This window comes from Alnus glutinosa, chromosome 4, assembly GCF_958979055.1.
Source record: "Alnus glutinosa chromosome 4, dhAlnGlut1.1, whole genome shotgun sequence".
NCBI classification, from domain to species: domain Eukaryota; kingdom Viridiplantae; phylum Streptophyta; class Magnoliopsida; order Fagales; family Betulaceae; genus Alnus; species Alnus glutinosa.
Window position 1 is genome coordinate 14,102,032 of NC_084889.1, and position 7,241 is coordinate 14,109,272.

Below are 7,241 nucleotides of genomic sequence, written 5' to 3' on the forward strand. Positions count from 1 at the left end.
CCAAGCTTTCGTTCGGACAGCCCATACATGCGTCCAGATGCCCATCAGTGTCCAGAAGTTTTGAACTGTTCAAGGTTGCATCCGTCTGGATGTCTCAGCAACGTGTCTGGACGCTCATCAGTGTTCGACAAGAAATTGGATTTCCTTCTCAGACACAGATATGGGAAGACAGCTGCAACCGTCCAGAAGTCAGGGCAACATCGTCCGGACGCCAATCCCCATTTTGTAAATTACGTGCAGCAGAAGTGCAACTGTTCGAATGCTAGGGCAACACCGTTCGGACGCAACCCTGATATGGTATTGTGTAAAGCGCGTTATGGAAAGCCGGTTGCACAGTTGTCTGTTCGAACACTTTCAGCTACCGTATGGACGCCGCCTAGAGAAATCCGTTCCAAACTCAATTTAGGTATGCTGAGCCTATAAATAGAGGCCTCTAGGCATGTATTATCTACAAAATTTGGTATTGAATTCATAGAGCTTAGAGAGTATATTTTAGGGAGAAATTGTGAAGATCCACTGGCTCTCAAGCCATTGTCGTTGTGCTGTTGTTGTGGTCGTTATTGAAGTCTATCTTAGGAAGGAGCCCTAAGATAAAGGAATCCATAGAAGACCCATTCAAGTAGGAGACTTGGTTGGGAGGCATTCTCGTTGGGTTACGTGTCAGAGTGCTAGATACGATTGCTGCATCAGGTATGTGAGTGTAACTGTCTATAACCTGGCTTTGTCTTCTAATAGTGGATTTCCTGGGTTTGGCTGGCTCGAAGTAGTTTTTCTCTTAATTGAGTTTCCATTTCGTTAACAAAAAAATTGTGTTCTTTAAATTACGCATTTACATTATTTTGTTACACATTGCTCACACACACACGATTAATTAGAAGTCATCTATTTTTCAAATTGAATTATCAAGGAAATAACATGAACATGAGTATTAGGACTCGTGAGTGTGTGTCAAGCACCCAATGATTCATAAAGAAAGTACTTGTATTAAGAAATAAGAATAATCAATCTTTGGTTGGAATGGATCGCCCACCTAGCCATTAAAATGCAGAACGATCCGTTCTTCCTTCAGTCTGAATTATAAGATCAATTAATTAGCATACGCGTAATCAAGAAATAAGCATGACTCATCTTTCGATAAGAATAAATTAATTTACCTAAATTAAACTAACTATGGTGTAAAACAATTTATTCTTCCTAGGCATGGCTTATCAAACCCTAATGATTTCGTATCCATTAATACCGTTGTAAAACCATCATTCATACAATCATAGAAAATATGAACGTTGAGTTCAAGCAAGATAAACACTTTTCTAAGACAAGATAAAAGTGAAAAATATAAAGACTCCTAATTAAAGTGAGTGTGTGATCAATTGTGCAACAAAATATTAAATGCGAAATTTAAAAGAGACAAATATTTTGTTGACGAAGTGGAAACTTTTATGAAGAGAAAAACCACTCCGGGATAGCCAAACAAAGGAAATCCACTATTCATAAGACAGAGCTAGTTACAAGGCAGTAATACTCACATAACCCAATGCAGTAGTCGTATCTCTAACTCCGATACGTACCTATACGTGAACGCTTTCCAACCAGACCTCATGTCTGAAGGAGTCTTCAATGGACTCTTTTAACTTAGGGCTCCACCCTAAACTAGACTTCAATTGATCAAATCACACAACACAAAAACTCTAAAAGAGCTACCAAATCTAACAATCTCTGCCTAAACACCATCTCTTAGCACACTCATAATTCTACACTGAATTCCTTGAAAAATACATGCCTAGAGACCTCTATATATAGGCTTTAAAAGACCTAATATAATACTGATTCGGAGTTCTCTAGGCAGCATCCGGACCAAGACAGTGGGTGTAATGTCCAAGACATTTTGTATTAACTAAAACATGAAATTTGAGTAAATAATTAATTAAAGTTAATTTAGTGTTAGTAAAAATGCAAAAGAATAGTTTTAAAGTCCAAAAAAATAGAAAATAGAAATAATAAAAAAAGAAATTAAAAAAGAAAAAAAGAAAAAGAAAAGAAAAGTCAAAAGTAAAAAAAAAAATGTAACATGTGGGGCAACCTGTGCCCCACATGCTAAAAAAAAGAAGAAGGGCCAAGTGGCCCTTCACTAAAACAAGGCGCGCTGCATCTTATTGAGAGAAAAGGTCGAATGGCCTTTTCTTTTCTTTTCCGAAGAGGCAGTTGCCTCTTGTTTCCTTTTTCTCTTAAGGGTTTTTCATAGAAAAACCATGATCTACGGAGATTCAACCGTCCAAACTCAAATCCGATTTCGATAACGTGATCTACGTTTTTACCAATCGTTTTGAGGTAAAATACTAAACTCGAGTTCTTGAGATTTTAGGTTAAAATCTTGAAATGTGAGTTTAATCTATTGTTTTATTTAGGTAATGGGTTACTTGGAACTTACTTGAACCTACCCAAATCATGAGTTTTAGTTTGGTGAAATTTCGGTGAGTTTTCCTAAACCTTAACTTTTGGTTTATGTATTTTAATTACAATTTCTTGTGCTTAACCCTAAAGAAACTTTATGGATTAGTGTTATTAGTGTTTAAATAGCAATATTATGTTATGGGTTAGTAAAATAAATTATGGATTAATTTTGGAAAACCTAATTTGTTGGATCAAATTAATTTGGAGGTTTTTAAGTGATTAAAATCTAGATCGTTAAATTATGTTAATAAGTTAGTAATTGTTGTAAAAAGATTAATGAACATAATTTTAGAATTAATGATATTGAGAAAATGTTAGTGAGAAATAATCTAGAGATTAGTGAATATAATTGTAGGGCTAATATTATTATTAGTGTTAGTGAAAATAATTTATGGGTTAGTGAAATTAATTGCGGTTAGTAATTAATTAAATAGTGATTTTAATATCTAACCATTAGTAAATACTTTGGGTTAGTATTAGTTGAGTTTAGATAGTGTCTAGAATTTATGGGTAGATGTTTGGAACCCTAGAAATTCTATGAGTTTTCCATGGGTTAGCTCTTAGGCAATTTAAGGGCTAAATGTGAGTCTAATGTTAGAAATTGTCAAGTAATGTGCAATATATTATTTTTCAGTGACGCATTGCAAGGTGGTATCTAAGAAACCTAATACTTAATATCCGCAGAACCAATGTGATATTCTACTCACTGAGAAACTATTATTTTCATGTATTATAGAATTACAAAATATATATATTGTTTTGTAAATCCGAACCAACTATATGTTAAATATATCTGTTTTGCTTGATTTGAGTACTTTAGAGTATGTTCAAATATATCAAGGATAGTTTCAGAATATAGTATAGTGTGTCGCATGTTTTGGATGAAATATTAAAATGTTTAGAAAAGTATGATTTATCAGCATGATACAGTAAGTTAATACTTACCGGCATAGAGCATAAAGCGTGTAGCATAGAGCGTAAAGCATGCAGTAACCCAGCAGCAGCCCAGTAACAGCCCAGCTCAATAGTTTAACAGCATCACATCAGCATGCATATATACCATGATTTATATTGTGTATGGTTTTCATAATTACTATATGTAGTTTACTAGACGTATTAGTATGCTTAAGAGTGTTAATGGCAAAGAGCTTATGTATATTGCTATCGTCTAGTTGCATGATTTAAGAACGTTGAGCTTGGACATACAAGGGTATTTTCATTGTTCGATATGAGTAATACAGTGTCCTGGGAGTAGATAGATGGATTGTCGTAGTACCTCAGTAAGAAGTCCTTGGATATGAACGTTTTACTCTAGTAACCTCATGGACAACTATATGCCATAGACATGAAGTTGTAATGCCCTAGGATTTGGTGTTACCCGTATTCGAGGGATGATAATATGCTCGTACTAAAAAGCAAAATGGCATGTTTTAAGCTTGGTGTACTTGGATGTGACGTTATTGGTTGGGATATTAGTGTGTTTTGGGAGTAGGTAGATGGATTTTCGTAGTACATCAGTAAGAAGTGCTTGGATATCATAGTTTTACTCTAGTAGCCACATGGACAACTATGTAGCATAGACATGAAGTTTTAATGCCCTGAGGCACGGTGATATCACAGTTGGTAACGTTAGATTTTTGTGCATTTGAGCTACCAATATAAAAGTATTATTATAGATGGGTGTGTACGTTGTTGCTTTCAAGCTATTGGAACTTCTACGTATAGGTCCAACTACATAGTATGTTTTAAATGTTTTCTAATAGTCAGTGTTTGCTATAACAGCTATGGGAGTTTCCAATCAAAAGTTTATAAAATTGACAGCTGTTATAGTGCTCGTAAGACTATAAAGAAAAAGTTGGTTCATTGCAAAAACTTAGTTAGTTTAATATCACTGAGGTCTCGGTATGTTTTATACTGAAACGGTGGGCTCATAATTCGACCTGTGCGGATGTGGCAACCCCCGCAACCGTGTAGACATTGATGTTTTGGTTGCAGGTTCTGCGGATATAGATATTGACTCGTCCACCTAGCGTATGGATACTATGATTGAAGCACATCGCGACAGTCATAAGTCACGGACTCATGGGTAGTCCGCATTTTGGGTATTTTATTTATGGCTCGTGTCCTACGTGGCATATGTATTTATTAAGCCTGTATTTTAGTATGTAATTAGTGTGATATGTTTTATAAGCCTTAAATAGATAGACTTGTAAATGGCTCTTATTGTAATTATATGTTAGGTATTAGATGTATTTTCGCTTATGATATATGTTCCGCTGCACATTGATTATTATATTCCACTGTTAGATGTAACTTTGAATCTCAGGTACATGTTATGGAACGTGTACGTTATGTTGGCTAAGCGACACGTAATCGTGCCACTGTGAAGATCCGTTTGTATGTTTTCAAAAAAAAAAAAAACAGGTCGTCACAGTGGGCGTCCGGACAGTAAGCAGCAACTAACTTCTTTTCACAAGGTCTCACGAGTTTCTTCATTATTCTTCAGTCTCCGCGTCTGGACGGTGTTGCCCTAGCGTCCAGACGGTTTCATGTTGTCTTCACTGTGGTTGGTGTTTGCTGAGTTTTTCGGATACTTCTTAAACATTGATGGGCTTCTGGACGTTTCCTGTGCTTCCAGACGGTAACTAGGGAACCGACTTTGTTGAGCTGTATACTGCACAGAATCTTCCTGGACTCCGAAAATTGCCTTCTTGATGCCAAGTTGGAGAATTAAACTCTGAATATTTACGGCATCCCTGTTACGGCAGTACACTGGGCAGTACACTGATATGGTAGTGATTTTGTCAACATAATGTAGCCAATAAACTAACAAACTCTCCCTTTAGCCATTCTAGGACAAAAATCACTTGACCGGTGAAAAATACAAAAACTGGTCCAAAATTAAAAATACTCTCCCTTTTTGTTTCAAAAGGATAAAGGGTAAACAAAGTACTAAAAACCACAGTATAAATAGTACTAATATTCAACAAAATATGAATAAAAGAAAAAGTTTCTCAAACAGTAGCCCAAATAAACAGAAGTTTGTAAAACAAAACAACTGTAAGATATGAGTGATAGCACTCAATTCTCCTCATCATCAACCTCAGGCTCTAAGCGTTGTAGACAATGCTCAACATTGAGGTTGATTTGTTGCACTTTGGCATCAAGATCTAAAATATTGCTGCTAGAGAGTCTACAGCTAGCCCATAATCCTGAAAAGCATCTTATCAATTGCGGGAGGAGGGACAACCTGTGAGGAAAAGGCTGCAGAGGGATCAAACTGGGCTGGTGGAGCAGGTGGAGGAGACTGTGCTATCTGTGGCTCCTCAACCCATGGCAGTTGTGAATCAGACTTCATAATCGTGTGCTTGCCAAACGAATCCTCAGGTCTTTGCACTGGCTCCAGAGCAGGAATAGCAGGGACATACTGCTGGCAGATCCTCATCACCAAGCACCCAAAAGGAAGACAACTTTGATGGTCATCCTTCATCTCCAGGATCGTGAGCACGATGTGTTTGCAGAGGCAAAAGGGTACTCTATGGATGATAGCATAAAGGAATCTGAGTCTGCAAAGAGTGAGCTGACTGCATCGTGGCCATAAATTCTGCAAGACAATCCTAGCAAGCAGTCTGTGAGGAGAGCTGAACTATCCAATCCTGATGCTCTGTGAATCCCTATCTCTATTATTGGGAGCAAAGAAGAACATCATTTCTTCCATGGAGGGGGGATCCACAGAATTTGGATAGTGTACCCCTATAAGCTGTCTGAGGGACACCTATGAAGTTGCTGATAAGCTCCACATCCACCCTGATAGATACTCCTCTGACAGTGGTCTGAAGAGTGAGCCAATCCTCAGCATCAGGAACTATCTCTATGTAGGCATAAAAATTATTGACAAGGCGTGTGTGCACTGGATTGGAACAGCTGTACAAAAATTGCCATCTGTTCTCCCTGATTATCTCATCGATGAAAGAGAACGGTGCAACCATAATGTCAGCTCTGATGACATTTCTCTCCATAATGACTTGTCTCCTTTCTGCTTTAGCTCTGGCAGTTCTAAAATCTGCCTGTGTCCGCTATCTAACTCTACGCTCGAAACTGCTGGCTAACATGATCCTGAAAATATTAAAATATTCCCCAAAAATAATACCAAAAAACCAATTAGATTTTTTTAGCTTCAGAAAATTTTAGGCATTATGACGGCTGTAATTTGGATGCCCAAACATTTCACATATGAAAACATAGCAATCCAATAAACCTAGATAAATCAAATCCAACCCCAGCAGGCAGCAGAAAATATTTTTATGCATAATATCTCCAAAAAAAAAAAAAAAAAACCAGAACACTTAATCCAATATTCTAAAAAGCATCAAAACATTAAAAGAAACAAAGGGAACTGTAAAAATACCTGGAATGAGATGAAATATGCAGAAAATGACAAAAAGAGTCGAAAACTCAAGAGAAATCACAAGATACCGCATAAAATATCGAAAAAATCAGATAAGAGAGAAATGGAGTGCGGCAGCTAGGGAAAAATCGGGTTTTATAACCCTAGGGTGCGCGTCTGGACGAGTTACTAACTCGTCCAGATGGCTCTGCCAGATCAGCAGGCCGCGCGCGTCCAAACAATTTACACAAAAAAGCTGAATATAGAGAAAAAAATGCAGAAAAATAATTTCTTCCTAATGATAACTTCAAACACACATATATCAAAAACTGATAACACAGTCAAATAACAAATAAAAAATATGCAAACATATAATTAAGAGTTAAGTAATCAATGAGCATTG

General features: G+C 36.8%; 1 long non-coding RNA gene across 2 annotated transcripts; it reads left to right on the top strand.

Moving 5' to 3' along the window:
- Positions 1-2,201: 2,201 nt before the first annotated feature.
- On the top strand, positions 2,202-7,241 carry LOC133867195 (uncharacterized). 2 transcript variants are annotated; one of them, XR_009900005.1, is made up of 3 exons: positions 2,202-2,328; positions 2,406-2,471; positions 4,778-7,241. It is a non-coding gene; the product is annotated as an uncharacterized LOC133867195 (long non-coding RNA). The 2 variants fall into 2 exon arrangements; XR_009900004.1 differs by lacking the exon at positions 4,778-7,241 and adding an exon at positions 4,426-4,734.